Source organism: Capsicum annuum, chromosome 9 (genome assembly GCF_002878395.1).
Source record: "Capsicum annuum cultivar UCD-10X-F1 chromosome 9, UCD10Xv1.1, whole genome shotgun sequence".
In the NCBI taxonomy this organism is placed as follows: domain Eukaryota; kingdom Viridiplantae; phylum Streptophyta; class Magnoliopsida; order Solanales; family Solanaceae; genus Capsicum; species Capsicum annuum.
In genome coordinates this window covers 183,157,998-183,175,259 of record NC_061119.1, presented here as the reverse complement: position 1 = coordinate 183,175,259, position 17,262 = coordinate 183,157,998, and positions in this window count along the sequence as shown.

Sequence of the window (17,262 nt, the reverse complement as noted above, 5' to 3'; positions counted from 1 at the left end):
TCTCTTCTTAATAAACCTTCTCTTAGGAAATAGACATGGTAGTAATGTTTTCAAGATTTGTTTCATTGCACATTTCCTCTATCTTGACAATTTCTCCTCTAAATGCCTCATGGGATCAATGTTTGTCTTGCATATTCTCCCCATTATAGTTACCCAATCCAAAATAGTTTGAAGTATTTCTTCAAGACTAGGGGACACAGTATGTTGTTTTTCCTTCTCTTCGTCATAGGACCTATCAAACTCATAAGAGGAACTAGCAACTTAATTAGCATAAAAATAGGAGGGGCATTTGGGAAATCACTCAAATGTCCATCTCGACCACCACATAAAGAAAAACTATAATCCTAATGGGATCAAGATGGTGATTCCATCTCTCTCCGAGGAGCATAATCCTAATAGAATTAAGATAGTGATTCCATCTCTCTCTGATAAGCATAGTTATAATCTCTCTTAAAGTGAGGTCCATCACAATATGGACATGGGTCATCAAGATATGACTTCCAACTACCAAAATAATATTTGACGGAAGATTCCATGGATACAAATAAAAGAAAATAAAAATCTATCTAACATAAGAAATAAAATGAAATGACAAACAAATAATTACAAGCTTGAATTCAAGAAAGTAAGTGAAAATTCAAAAATAACTTAATACGTCAAATTGCTTCCTGGCAACGGCCCCATTTTTTGATAACACTCAGCTTACACGTCAATTTAAGTGCAGACAGTCGTTGTCAATATATTTACCTAATTTTGGAGTTGGGATAGAATCTATGAGCAACAATGAGAGTGGAAATCAAGTTAATTCAAAATAATAGATACAGGTTAAATTCAAACCAATAGTATAAAATGATAAAAATGAGAGAGGTATGAGTCTACACTAATAATTATTTTTGGTTTTTTATAGTATAAATATGGGGTTACAAAACATTTGAGTTTTAAAAAAATTAAGCACAAATCTTGGGATTATGTATTACTAAGGGAAGTGACATGTGTATACTAATGCTTAAATTCAATAATAGTAGATCAAGTGTTGCTAGGTTTCAGTTATGGGTTTTGATCTTAGGCTTTCAACAAAATACCAAACTTTCACCCATTGTTTTTTTCGAATACCTAATGGATGTGTTTCAATAATTGGTAACCAAACCCCAATCTAGGCATCCCTAATTCTAGGATAATACTTATGGTATAGTCAACTTGACAAATCACCCTTATGTCTAATTTAGTGATGACTACACACATAACTACCTACCATTGCTTTGGTCTCTACATTCCTCTTTCAAGGATGGCATAGATTCCTAAAGTTCACTTAAAACCCTTCTTTCAAAGATAGCCTTGAGCTTTCTAGCGTTTGGAGCATTTACCCATCAAACCCATAGGGGTATTTGGGAATTTCACCCACAAATCCCAACCTAATTTTTCAAGCAATAATAAAACCCATCAACATGAACAACCAAATAGAAGCTAGCAATAACAAACCACACACACTTTAATCCGTATTCACACATAACCTCAAGAGGGAGATCTAGCTATACATAATATAAATAAGCAAAGATATACTTATAATCTTCTTTGAAATATTTCATTGAAGCTTAAGTGAATTTTACTTCAAACTTTGAACACCCACAAATATTCAATAGAAGTGAGTTATTCCTCCACTTAGAGGCTATTCCAATGTATTCTTCACCAAAATTTATACAATATTGTCTTCTCCAAGAATGGAGGGTATGAACTCAAGAACCTAAACCTAAATATTGGGGAAGATAGAATTGTCAGAATATCAATCAATGATATGCTTAGGGTTTGAGTTTTGTTTTTTCAAATTTGGGATCAGCTACATACATTTACAATTCTGCCCTTGAGCTACAATTCTCCGTTATGTCGTGATTACATAGGTATGGCCACCACTGCGGCTATTGCGACAGCAATTAACTAACGTGACTGTGGTTAATTGACCTTTTTAACTTAACCGTGATTGCGGTCCTCAGACCGCGACCACGGTAACTGAGGCTAGTTCTGCACTAGGTCTTTAGCTGCACTTTCTTTTCTTTTTTGATCATTTTAAGCTCCAATCCATATCTTTTTATCTCATCAACTATGTTCCTACAAAATGTGGATATTAGTGCATTCAATCATAATTATATCATATTTATTCATTCAAAACATGGTAATGTGCACGAATGTTGAGAATGAATGAGTGGTAAAATCACCACTCATCAACCACTATGGATATTGGACTAGGTTGCCTCATAATTTTTGTGGTTCTGATAGTGTTTTAGTTATCATGGGTTGATAGACCAAATTCACTATTTTTATTCTAGTTTAAGTTTTTTCAATGCTAAGAGGTTGGACCGTAATATAGTCATAAGATAGTTTTTCTTTATTGTGTACTAAAGTCTATCATCGCAGATCGAGGTTCAGTATTCACATCTCATTTTTGAAAGACTTTTTAGAAGGAGTTAACCATTCGGGTTGATCTTAACACCGTATTCCCCCCCAGATCGATGGTTAGTTGAATTGGACTATTCAGGTTTTCAAGGATATGCTCCACTCTTGTATAATGGACATTGGTAGTCAGTGGAAGCAGTATCTTGTGTTGGTGAAATTCACATTTAATAATAACTATCATTTTAGTATTGAGATGAATCCTTTCGAGGTTTTGAATGGTAGGAATTGTTGCTCTTAAGTTAATAGGCTTGTGGTTTCTAAGATTAGACCTTAAGGTGCAGACTTGCTTCATGAGTCTTTGGATAGAGTTTGCATTATTTGGGATAGACTTCGAACGGCTTGGAGTAGGCAGAAGTGTTATGTGGATCGTTGACTTTGTGCTTTGATATTTAATATTGGCGATCATGTCTTCCTCCTTATACAACCCATAAAGGTCATAACAAAGTTTGGGAAGAGGGACAAGCTTTGCCTACAGTGTATTGAACCTTTTGAGATCCTTTGGAATTTTTGGGATATAGCTTATGAGTTAGACTTACCTCCATATTTATCATCTATTTATCAAGGTTTTCATGTTTTTATACTTCAGTATTTCATCTCAGATAATTCCCATGTCATTCGTTCAGATTTAGTTTAATTAAATAAGTAGTAGTCTTTTGCTGAGGAGCTTGTCTCCTTCTAGTCAGGGATGTTAGACGGTTGCATTCTAGAGATATACTAATGGTTAAGGTCTAGTGGAGGCATTGACCTACAGATAAATCTACTTTGGAGGTCAGGTCTAATATACGTAGTATTTATCCTCAGCTTTATGCTGATTCTGGCACTTTTATTACCTTTAGTTCGAGGATGAACTAGATTTTTAGTGGTGGATGATGTAATGACTTGATTTTTGGTGATTTGTGTGAAATATTTATTTCTGAATGATTTAAAAATTGTCTCTCCCTATGGTTGCATTATGGTATTTTTAAGGTGTGGGGATGATTGGCACGATTCCTATTGCATTTCGATGTGATTTTTGTGAGATTTTTGTTTTGATGGTCTCAAAGGTTTATTAGTTGACTTCGGTCAACATCTTTTGATATGTACCTTGGATGGAAAAATAAATTGTGCCAGCTGATCCGGAACGCTGATTTTTGGTTAGTAACATGGTTGGTGTGGTCTTACATCTTTTGTATCTCATTTTGAACCTCTATTTGTAAAGTTATGAAATAAGGTCTAGAGGGTCAATTTTGTGAAAACAACATTTTAAAAAAAAATTGATATCACCATAGAGTTCGGAGCATTGATTTTGATAGGGTAGCATTTGTATTCTCGGCATTCTAAATGAATCCCAAAGGGTCCATGGAGACTTCGAATTTTCTAAGTCTCCACAGAATGTGCACTACTTAGCTAGTGTAGCCGCTAAAGCACAGTGCCACTTTGGCCACTTTAGCAGCCGCTACTAGCTACGCAAGGTAATTTTTGTGTCCCTCGTCAACTTTAGAGAAGGGCGCTAAAGTGTCCATTATTCGCTTAAGCAAACTGGCATACTAAGCGGGTACCAGTAAAGCAGTACTTAACTGCTTAAGCAGTGATAGCTAGTGTAACCGCTGAAGTGCAGTGCCACTTTGACCACTTAGCAGCCGCTACTAGCTGGGAAAGGTAATTTTTGCGGCCCTCGACAACTTTAGAGGAGGGCGCTAAAGTGGCCATTATTCGCTTTAGCATAATGGCATGCTAAGCGGGTACCAGTAAAGCAGTACTTGACCACTTAAGCGATGATCACTAAGCGGAAATTTTTCCACTTTATCGGCACCTGGTACCTGGGTATATATAATTTTTTTCTAAGATTTTCTCAACATTTTTTAGACTTGGAGCTTGGGGCTCGAGTTTAGTGGCATTTTCTTCCATTCTCAATCTTGGATAAGCTCTAAACTCCTATGTCAACTACTTTTCTTTGATTTGATCATTTAAATATTGTTTAAACTCTAATTCAAAGGTGAAATTTGGGAATTTTGGTCCCCGAAGGCCCAAATTAGCATTTCTTCGATTAAAACCCCAACTTTAACCCATTTTCATTTGGGTTTTCTTCTACAAGTCCCTTTAATCATATAAAATATATTTTTGGACAAATTCTTTGGTTTTACCCTTTTTTTTTGAAAGGGTTTTGGGTGTCCATTTTGACCCCGATTTGGAGTAGGCAATATGGATATCGTTGGCATCTATTTAATGTGTAGATTCCATATTTGTGTGCTTTAGTTGTTTTTGGGTCTGTTCGTGAGAAAAAATCTCAGTATTGAAGTCTTATTAATGTAGGTTTTAGCCTTTGAGGTAGGTTATGGCTTAATTTTCTGTAGATTAGGTTGGGTAGTAATTTGGATATAAAAATCATTTAAAGAGTGTGGGAACCAATCATGAAAATGGCTATATTATTATGTCATGCCTGTGTGGGGACGTATGTTGTTGTGAATTAGTGGTTTTGAGAAACTACATCCTACGTCTGACCATATGGGGTCTTATATGACGTTGTTGGCCTTTATGCATGTATAATTGGTGGTATCAGTTTGGTAAAAATCCTAAGTTGCAATCTATGTGGAATCAGTGGCTTATTATTGTGTAATTCACTCTATTGGCATATAATTATGTTGGTTTCATGGGTTGTTGTGCATATTGAGTGGATCTTGGCTCACATGGTTGTCATTTTGGTTGATTATTGGAATCTTTCATTCTGGTTGGCTATGACCATTGCATCCTCATTTTATATGCAACCTACCCCAATCAGATGAGTGACATCATCGTCAATCTCTCAATTCCACTAAATCATCGATCCTAGATACTTAAAATTATCTCTCTTATGAATGGAATAGTATCTAGCTTAAAACCACATTAGACTCATGAGACACCTCACTGAACTTACACTCAAAATATTCTATCTTGAAGCTACTCAACCTAAACCCTTGATACTTAAGGGTTTGCTTTGAAAGCTCCAATCTAGCATTAACTCTGCCAAGTGTCTCATTAATCAAGACTACGTCATCTGTAAAAAGCAAATAGTAAGGCACCTCACCTTGAATTTTCTGCGTCAATACATCTATCATTAAGGAAAAAAAAAGTAAGAGTCGATACTTGGTGTAACCACATCAAGATGGGAAAGTTCTCTAAGTCCCCTTCCCCAGTCCTAACTCAAGTCTTGGCTCTGTCACACATATCCTTAATTGCCTTAGCATACAACATAGATACACCTCTAGCCTCTAAACACCTCGATAGAACCTCTTTGGGAACTCTGTCATCGACCTTCTTTAAGTTGATAAACACCATGTGCAAGACCTTGTTCCTTTCCCTATACTACTCCACCAGTCTCCTAACAAGATGGATAGCTTCAGTAGTCGAGCGTCCTAACATAAATCCAAACTTATTTTTAGAAATAGTTACAATCCTTTGCAACCTCAACTCTACCACCATCTCTCAAACCTTGATATTGTGACTCAAAAACCTTATACCCCTATAATTATTGCAATCCTGAATGTCACCCTTGTTCTTACATAAAAAATCATTGTACTCAACATCCAAGCTTCAGTATCTTTATCGTCTTGAAAATTATGTTAAACAATCGAGTCAACTCTATGCCTAACCTTCCTGTGCACTTTCAAAAATCCACCAGAATCTTATCTGGACCCGTTGATCTACCCCTATGTATCCTATGAATAGCTCCCTTAACCTCTCCAGCCTTATACAATAACCATAGTCACAAAACCTCTCAGAATACTACAAATCCCCCAACACAATACTAGTATCCCTTACTTCGTTTAGGAGCTTATGGAAGTAAGACTCTTATCTCCTCCTACTAAGACCCTCCACCAAAATTTTGTCATGCACATCCTTAATACACTTCACCTAGTCAAGGACCCGAGCCTTCCTCTCCCTAACCTTGGCTAGCCATGAAAGACACCTTAGTTTCTTAGAGTTAAATAATATGATTTCTGAATTTATTTCTAGTGCAGGTGCTTATTAGAGGTGATGCATTTGCATTGTAAGGAATGTAACAAGAGCAATATAAACAATACTTTCTTTTGTTCATAAATTTGGATACGTAATTAGGAGGATAGTTGTTATTTTTTTACTATTCAATTATTTCCTCGATCAAATCCTAAGTAGAGATACGAAATTGTTCCTACGTTGGTGAATCAAATATCTTATTAAGCTAAGTAGAGATTAAGAAACTGTTCTTAAGTTGGTGAATGAAATATCTTATTAAGCTATATCACCAAGTACTCTAATATGTATGGTTTTTGACTTCTCCTATACAATAAATTATTCAAATTTCTCAAAAATTCTCTCTAAAAGATGATGTATCGTGTAAGCTTTTGTATGATAGGGGTTAATGTTTGTGCGAAATGTAGGTGGAGCGGAACCAAAATGTCGTTATTGAAAGATCTAAGTAACACAACAAACTACAACTAATAAAAATAGAAAACTACAGAAATTGGTTCTTGAATATAAATAAATATATAAAACCATGGAAAAGAAAAAAAATCAAGTTTGATTACTTCTCTCAAATTACACAATCAATTTGGTTTGTGTAGTGAATTAATCCTCCTTTTGTTCGAGATCTCGACTTGGTGCCATCTTATTCGGTAATGATCCTTTGTTATAGGAAGTTTAACTGAATCCAGAGGCGCTATAATATGACTCACGTTTTCAGAAATCAGAAAAGGCTTGGCCATCTTTTATTTTATATAAAAAATAAGGAAAGGCTTTGCTTACTCTGGTCCCTATTCTTGATTTTTCATGATCTTATTTAGAAAAAGAACATCAATTCAAGCGGCATACATTGAATGTCACTTTTTTTTTTATTTTCTAGAATAGCTCTCCAATGTTTTACCAATATTCTGCAAGTGTAAGGTCCAACAATTTGCTTGCTGAATAAGTATGTAAGTTATGTAATCATCAAATAATAGCATACTCAAATCAATACTTCAAGATAAGTAACTGCTTAGTTGAACTTGGAGTTAGATTGTGAACCAAAAATGTATACTTAGGCATAAAAACTAAAAAAATAATAAAAGAAAACCTACTTTCATAGAATGATATAAGCCTAATGAAGATTTAAAAGCCTACTTTGAGTACATCATAACTCAAAGTATTACACTTATATATAAGTGAAGCTTTGGTTGTACTATCAAAGGTGTTTTCATAAATAACACCAACACTTATAAGTGTAGCTTTGATTGTACTATCAAGGGTGTTTTTGTAAATAACACAAACACTGATGGCAAATATTTAATGTGTTAATTACACGTGTGTGTTTTCTACCTTTCCTTTTTCCTTTTGTTTTTAATTTCTCCTGTTTTCCACCTTTCCTTTTTCCTTTTGTTTTTAATTTCTCCTTTCATTTCCATAGACAAGTAGCTAAACATTGTTGCTTTCAATCCGTTCTACAATTAATTTTCAAAGAACTATAGTAAAGTTCCCATATATATAACTCTACCAAAATTCGTGTGTATAGATAAAGTTATCTAGGTTTTGCTTATACAGTTTTAAAAAGAATCATTTTTGTTGTTAATCTCTGAATCACCTCATACAATCCTCTTTCTCTTTTATTTTTTATATTTCGGTGAATTTTGTTGTTTATTTCTCCGATTTGGAGTTTTTGATTGTGATTATGTTCATTCTCTATGTTTTTACTGAATTTTGTTGTTTATTTCCTCCAATTTTAACTTCTATGTTGTCATTATGTTTTTATATCTATCTGTATTTTAGTTTTTGTGTTTATATATCTTATGGACAAACACTAAAATGAAAGTTATATTTTCTCCTATTATTTTCATAAATTCTTCTTCATACCAATTAATAGCTGGATTAACTTACGTTTTTACTGTTTTTTTTATTTTGCATGTATTGTTGTTTCATCAATTTCTCTTTTTTGGGCCTAAAATTGATTGTATCTACAAAAAAATATTTAATGAAATCAAGTGGTAGTTTATTAAGGTTTCACCGATTGTATGATTTAATTTAAATATAATGGACTTGACTTTTGATTTTGCATGTGTTATTGTTTAAATAATTTTTATTTTTTGGTCAAAATTTAGCTTTGGCGCCAATGGGTGAATTTTATCGTTTTTGAAGTTAAGTATATTTCTATCCTGTATTTTGATTATGTATGTATCTGGGTTTTAGATTGGGTACAATTTCCTTCGATTTTGAGTTCTTGATTTTGGTATAGATGTTTCTATATCTATCTGTGTTTTAGTTTTTTGGTTGCATGTCTTATGGACAAACAATAAATAAAAAGTGATATTTTTCCTTGTTTTCTTCCTTGTACCAAGTACTAGCTGGATTAACTTTCATTTTTACTCATTTTTTTATTTTGCATGTGTTGTTGTTTTAAGAATTTTTCTTTTTCCATTACACTTTCAATTCAAGTTGTTCTAACAGGTTTTGGTGGATTATGTTTCCTGTTTTCGCTTCAGTTTTGCTGCATTTGTGATGAGTTTTTGTCCTTCTTTTATACTTAATTTAGGTGTCTAGCTGTTCTAATCACCGGCCAACTTTAGGTGCAAGAATTAGAAATTTTTTACCTACTGCACTCCCATGTTGTTTGAAAATTAACGGTTTGATTTTCATCAACTTATTTTTTGGGCTTATTATATTAGCGTGATAATATACGAATGCCTTTTTGTTTTAGTGATGATTTTCTTCATTTGTGGGTGCATCACTGATTTTGTAGTCGTATTCAGTTTGTGGTACTCTTTAATTATTAATTTTTTATTTTCTAACAAACTCAGTCATGTAATGGTGCAACTTTTTTTCAATACAGTATGAAGAATGTGAGAGTATTGATATGGTTTCGAGTAGCTTTGATAGTTGTATTTGTTTGGAGAAAAAAAGAGGTCTATCTAAACAAAACTTTAAGAAGGTTATCACATGTTTATTTTTGCTTTTCTTCAAAAAGATGATAATTTTGATGTCACTTGTACTTTAACTGTTTAAGCCAATAGTAGTTTGCTTCACTTATATTTGTTTTCCACCTTGCTTCTTAATGAAAATACGTTCATTCCATAGGTCAATGTGCATTCACTAAGATAAATGTCTTTGCTATCAAAAAATGAGAACTTCAGATAACTTTTTAAGAACTTTGACATTAGAACATTTTTTCCTCTCCTACAACTTCGCCACAGCTCCGTTCATATTTTCATTCATTTCAATGCCCCACAGAGGTGTAAAATTAGTTTTAGCCACAATGTTATAAATTAATCCAGGAAGAATACCTTATCAAGAGTAGGAAACAATAGTGAAGATATTCATTGTCTGTAAAAGCATTACAAGTACTTCTGAAAAAGGGTGAAATGAATAGAACATGAATTTTAAGTAAAATATGCATATAGCTTAAAATTTCAAGACTTATCTTTGGAAAATGAATCCTTACGTGGTTAATTAGTGAATTCAACATCGAACTTTGTGCTTACCGTTTGGTATTTCTCCATTGATTCGATAGTCCGAACTATCCCTCTAGTAAACTAATCAAAATTGAGCAGTCATTTAACCTCAATGATAGAAAGGGTCAAAAAATGTAAAGAAAAGCTTGCATTAGTGAATGTGATTTTCTATCTGTTACTATATCCTTGTCTAGGTACAAGGAGTTCTTTAGAAGTGATAGACAATAACAAAAGCAACATTAATATTGCCAGAGGCAAGGCTAAAAGAAAGTATGATTGAAATGAGACGGGGTAAGTTTTTCCTGGTAGCTGAAGACGGGTGTTGGAATTGGTTGAATATTCATGTGATACCTTCATAACAAGATAGTGTAGCAGTGGTAGGGTCTGCTAGATGTTGGATGCCACTACACGTAGTCTTGAATCTTGGATGTTTCAGCTTTTACAATAAAGCTTGATCACAATTCTCAGTAGTATAGTTCCATATAATATTATATGGGGAGAATAGGATAGAATATATGCAAATTCTATCCTTGTTTCGGAGATACATTATTTAATTTTAATGCATTGCCAAGAAAGCTTTATGAATAGGTCCCCTTATCATCATTCTCCTTTCTTGAGAGTCCACCTTAGCCCATTCCTCACTCCACTCGACTATTCTATATGGATTATATATTCAATTAGTGTAGTGCTAGCAGATATCCCTGATGAAAGACATTTAAAAAAAGATGGTCACCGATTTCACTCTCTGTGTGATAAAATAAATAATTAGCATCATCAATTATGCCCCAACTGAATAGTTTATCCTTAGTCCTGAGAGTTCTATGTAAATTTTCTACATTTTGATATTTACTATTTGAAATTCATCAACCAAGTCCTACTCTGTTCTTTCAATCTCAAAGATATTTATCTTTGGCAGGTAGTCAACTTTAGATTTACAAACCTAACTGAAGTTGGAATCACCTCTTTCCACACAAACCTTGTGGGCACTTTTAGTTACATACCTCCAGAGTAAGCATCTGATTCCAGGAGGCATTAGTTGATGTTTTATAGTTGTGTTTTGTATATTTTATATGCTATGATGATTTATGAAATGTTTCAATCTCCTAAAATATATATTGGTTTCAATAAAGATATTCAGAACCACCCTACCCCAATAGCAAGCAAATGTAGAAAACCTATACTTTCCCTTTTCTCTCTTTTGCTCAGACTAGCAGTTTATTCGTTGCAGTTGTTTCAGCATATCTGAATTGGGATTTGAATTAACTGAGAGAAGGCATGAAGATTGAGTAGTTTTATAAACTTTTCTTTATCATATGTTTGGATTAGAGGTAGAATACAAAAATTGAAGAATATTTCAGTTTTTTATTGCAAAACCTATAAATACATTCCTATTACATTACAACTCAAATTTTCCTTTTTAGAAAAAACTAATTTCTTTCAAGATATTGCTACTAATAAAGTCAAGACATGGTTGATAATTTGAACCCTTATCTTTTTTATTTTGTACATCCTGTTTAAAAAGGCCTTACGAACAAGTATGATCAATATGGTGACGTTGCCCCTAAAGTTGATCTGTACTCATTTGGGGTAGTGATTTCCCTGAGGACCAACTAGTTTAGGTTTCGAGTGGCATCCTGTGTGGACTATATATTCAATTAATGAAGTACTGATAGTTATCCCTACTAAATGAGCATTTAAAAAAAATAGTCACCAGTTTCACTTTGTGTATAGCAAAATAAGCAATTAGCATCATCAATTATTCCCCAACTGAGTAATTTTTCCTTAGTCCTGAGAATTCTATGTAATAAAAGCCATAGAATAAAGATCTGTTTAGGTTCAGCCGCATTGCTGCATACCAAATTCTTGTAGTTCACATCCTTTACATCTTCTCTTAATATCTTATAAGCATATGCAGTTTTGAGCTTACCTTTATGAATAACTTGCTCATTGATAATAACAGTATCCCACAACTTTCTCATATTAAATGCCTTTTTGACCCTGCATGATTCTATTTTGTAGGCAATAAAAAAGATGATAAAAAGATTAAATATACATACAGTCACTCATGGAATATCAGACTGGACATGCAAGGTGCAAGTTGTAGATATCTGTAAGCTAGGAGAAGGTAGAGAATCCAAGACAAAATATATGCACATGATCTTTCAAGGCGAACAGGTAACTTCCTATTTTAAAACAAAATCAGCTGCTTACATTCCTTACTTCTGTCTCTTATATTACTACCCATGAGATTACCTTTAGGACAATCAAGTAAAGGTAATTATCTACAATGATGATATCCCTTCTTATCAAAATATGTTCAAACTATTTCACATGTATGATACGCCTAAATTAGAACTCTCGTTAGAAAGTGTAAGCGGTCGCTGTCAAATATAGAACCCAACTGGGTTGGGTGTCGAATCCCACAGGGAATACTATGATCACTAAGTACTGCGATTATTATTAGACTGTTGGTCGAAGGTTCCAAGATAAGGGGGGTTTGGTTTAAGTGCACAATAATATTATCAGTGTAACGATGAGATGATATGTGTAATTATATTTGATCACAGAGAATGACAAGTTAGGGTTATGTCCACCTTGTAGTTTCTACTTCTCTATTAACTATGAGTAATACGAATTTTATACATGCATGCACTTATAGAGAGACGTATTCTAATTCTAAATCCAAGTGTTTTTCAACCATCAAGGATTTATTCACCTTAGTTCTCTCGAATCCAAAGTGTACAACAAATTGTACGAACTCTCCAAGAAGTTAATCCTGCTAGGGCATTAACGTGTAAATAGAGGTTGGAAACCCTATTTTCTTGTCACACTCTCTTTTCTAAATAGTAACTTTTCTTTCGAACAAGTTATTGCTATAATGGCGCATTCCCTATGTTTGCAACCACGAGAATTCAATTAAAATGAAGAGAGTACTGATATAAGTGGATTACACATCATAAAATCACAAACCCATAGCAATAGAGAGTATACTACAAGGTTTCCATAACCCTAACAAATAACTTAGCTACTCATGAATAAAACGGAAATCAACATAGAAATATTCATCATACCAAAACTTAGAACGATCTTGGTGATGAAGATGACTAGCGAAAATTAAGAGAGAAACGTGTTTCCCTCTCTCCGTTGCTCCACTAAGCCATTTTCTCTGGTTTTAAAATAATACAGAATCTGAATAATGAATAATCCCTAAAAATTCAGCAATAATGCTTTTAATAACATCCTTCTCTAATAAATTGCTACTGCATTCTTAACTATTTACAAATATTGAGTTTGCGGGAAAAAGTTTCCATGCGTCACATTCAGTCCAAGAGCTGCTTTCCTTTTTATGTGAAGTTTTCCTTTGCTGTCCACAGGTCCCCAAAGTGCTAAAATCTTCCTCATTAGTACCTAAAAAGCATGCTAATCACATAGGTCAGCTCACTTAACTAAAAATAGACTAAAAATGCAAGAATTATGTATTTTATCCTCAAAACTTAGCTAAAACATGGGTAAGTTATGGTGCTTAGACGTATAAATACGCCCAACATCAATATATTTGATAATAGCCACACGTGTACAACAACTAACTTTGAGATATGAAAGACCTCTGCATACACTCAAATAAATTATTGATAAAAAAAACCATAGTGGATTCAATTGATAAAGATGAATCGAATGAAAATGAGTTACCACCACCCAGAATGGTCAATGTCAAATCATTTCAGGATATCAACAATCAAGCCTCCCGAGCTGCGAAAGAACAACTTAAGACTGAAGAATACAATATACTCATTTCACTCTTTCTGCCACTAAATATCTTCTTCGACACAAGCTAAGATGTTTCCTTTTTTTTTCTCAACAGATGTTCTAGCAATAGTTGTCAACTTCTTTCCACGAAGATATGTTACAAGCATCCAGAAAAGACTGCAGAAACTAATTGCTATTGATACCAAGTAAGCATATTTGTCAAATTTACCAATATTCTTATTGCTTCACAATATAAAAATATACAATATATTAATTATTTCACTACACATTAATCAGGCTTACACATTCACATTATGGGAATAGGCTCTTATTGAAGAAGAAGGCAAGTAACTCCTTACACTATTTCAACAACATCCGATCATCTGTACCAAGCGTATTGCGGTATCCAAGTTCAATGGTAAGCTAAGCAGTATACTACAATTAATTACTTATATCAACTTCAACTTTCTTCAATAACATCATAATTATTATAATTAATGTAGGCATATAGTTAACAACAAAATTTAACACAATAATAGATATTAATCCACCTTATTCAGAATGCCTACAACTGAGCTCATAGTATTAACTTATTCCACTAACTTTATATTAATTTCTACCTTATTATTATGATAAAATCTCTAAAACACCAACTCAAATTGGGTTGCAAAAAATAGTGAAATACTCAACTCCTTTGCTGCGAGAAGCACATCCCAATTTGAAACTCTAGTCTTTGCTTCAGTAGATTAATAAAGAGGGTCAATCACCACCATTCAATCACAACAAAATGTTAGTATCATTTACATTCACTTGATTCATAATTAATGCCAAAATTTATCCTTATAATGGTAATTAACACCTTCTCTCATAGGGTTGCGCCTTCACCATTGAATAAAAAATAACCCTGCCAAACAACCCCAAATGTTGTTATGTCTTATGTTGTCCAAGCTGTCCACAATAAGTTAGAAATTCAGTGAAGAAAAATTCTGTGTATGAACTATTATCAATGAAATATGTTGATTCCCTGATACTTTTGTCCTAATATTATACACACATTCAGCCACAATATTAGTAGGATATCTCTTTTTATTAACTAAAGTATTAACACATATTACTACAGGCGCCGATTTGATGTAAATCTTAAATGTAACAGTGGCTAAATAATTGGGATAGTTAGTGGTAAGGAAAAAATTATTGTCTCTTGCGGCAAAATAGATTTACGATCTTGTTTCAAGTGATGTAATTAATTTAACCTTCCAATATGTACATCAACTTGATTATTCAACAAACGAAAAAACTAAATGTATTTTTCCACAAAATGAGTCGAGTCAATGCAAAATGATCTAATCAGATTGAATCAGAATTTGTTCAGGATTCAAGTGAAAAAAGTACCTTCCTGCGACGTTCACATAATCTCTAGGAAACTCTATATTTTGGCCTTTACTGAAAAAAGGATACATAATACCTTCTCTTCCCGCACCATCCACAACTCACACCAAAGAAGGAAGCAAGAGAAAAAAAAAGTATTTCACTTCTACTGAACAAGCTAAAAAAAAAAAAATTAACGATTTGACATGCTCAAGATAAACACAGAAAATGAAACCACCAACTCCAATGAAAATGAAATAAATGTTGCCAAGAAACTACTTTCTTATTCTTTCTCTCAATATTTATAACATCTTTAATATAACTACTAGAATATTTTCTATCTGTCTCTATTGCTCACTATTTCATTCTTGTTAGATACATTTGCAGGTTGATTAACTTTCTTTTTCCAATTACTTTTGAATTTTGTGAAACAAAGGTAATAAATATCAATAATTTTTCAAATTTTTCCCAATATATGGTTATGTAAGTCTCTTTTAACGCAGTTCTTCTTCATCATTTGAATCACCTTGGTCCTCATATGTTATTTCTAAATTATGTTCAACCCCTTGGTTTCATTAAGAAGAATTAAACTTCTGCCATATTCATAAGATCAATAGTGATGGTATTTAATTCATTTGATGTCTCAGATCTCCCAAATCCTTACTTTGAAAAAGTAGTTTTGTATATGAGCAATTTTCTTTCGTTCACCACTAAGTTTAAGTGTTGTTTTTCTATGAAACAGGTTATAATTAACAAGTTTGTTTTCTTCAAAGATTTCAGACTCCGTTTTAGCGTAAGCAAGCATTGATTCATCTGTTTTAAAAATATTTTCTTATACGAAGTTTAACTATTTGAGGAGAACATATTTCTTGCTTAGATGCTTCTTAGATTCTGGAACAATTAAGTAAGAATTACCCTAAAAACACTCATCACATATACCCAAAGATAGATATATTTGATTGGCTTCAAAGTTTAGTTTCAATCACTTCACAACTGCTCATGTTATTAGTGATCCTATATTATAAATGCATATATATGATGTCTCATCTTATTAACGTACAATTAGTTGGAATTCCTCAAAGTTACCATCTTTAGCTTTCTATGAGTTTTCATTATATTTTTTCCTTAGCATTTAATTACCTTGATTAAAACAAAACTATAGTTCATTTTCACTGATATTAGCTATAAACTGACCATGCTTAATTCTATGTAAAAATAGATTACATCAAACTTCATAGTTTTAGGAAAGTTACATGTAAATATAGGTTGATTGCTGGATAATATATTCGAACCGCTAACTCGGGCCTTTATGCCAAAAAGATTCTTTATCCAAATTATTTTGTCAAATACCCACAAGTTTTAAATTCTTTGCCAAATACCTACTTAATTCCACCTCACCACCAACTTTTCCAACTTAACAATTTCAGCCCCAACCTTTATAATAATCCACTTTAACCCAATACTTCCAACTTAATAAATTTACCCACAAGTTTCTAATAATACGCTTCAACCCACTCCATCATCCACCACTATATATATAAAAATAATATCTAGGTTTCCAAAAATATTTAAAAAAAATAATTTCAAAGGCTAAAAATAGAAAGTGGTTATTTTTCCCATCAAAAAGCTCCGATTTCAGCCACTTTTTCGGCGTTATTTTTCGGCGATCAGTTGTAAATTAGTCCATAAACTTCATAAGCTTGTCCATTGAATCCATTGTTACCCCATTTGTTTCCTATCTTCTCAAACACACTTTCCACCATTGTTAAAAAGCTTTAAATCACTCACATTACTCAAAACCACTTTAGAAAGTGCATTACAGCTGCTCAGGTGACTCCAAGTTCATTTCTTTATTCCATAAACCCAACAATCATTGATTACAAGCAATATTTGTAATTTCAAGTATTTGTACGGAAATCTGCACAGTCATCGACCCATCCTCGCCAGTCATCGACCATGCATACAACATGACATAGACCATAAGCATAATCTACCATCGACCAAAGCTTAATTCTAGGATGTCTGTTGTAGAATTTATTCTGGTTTCTGGTGATTTCATAGGAGAATAGGTGGAGACTTCGAAATGTTGAAAATGCAGATCATTTACCAAGGTGACAATTCCCATTCCTGTTCGCCGCAATAGTTCGTAAGACGAATTTGTTGCAAGCGTAATACAGAGTGGGGATCTAGATTGCGTGACGAGCGACGTGGTGATTAGTTATGTAATGCATTTGAGGGAAAAGGTGAATCCTATGATCATAAATAGTGATGTACGTGTGCTGACGTA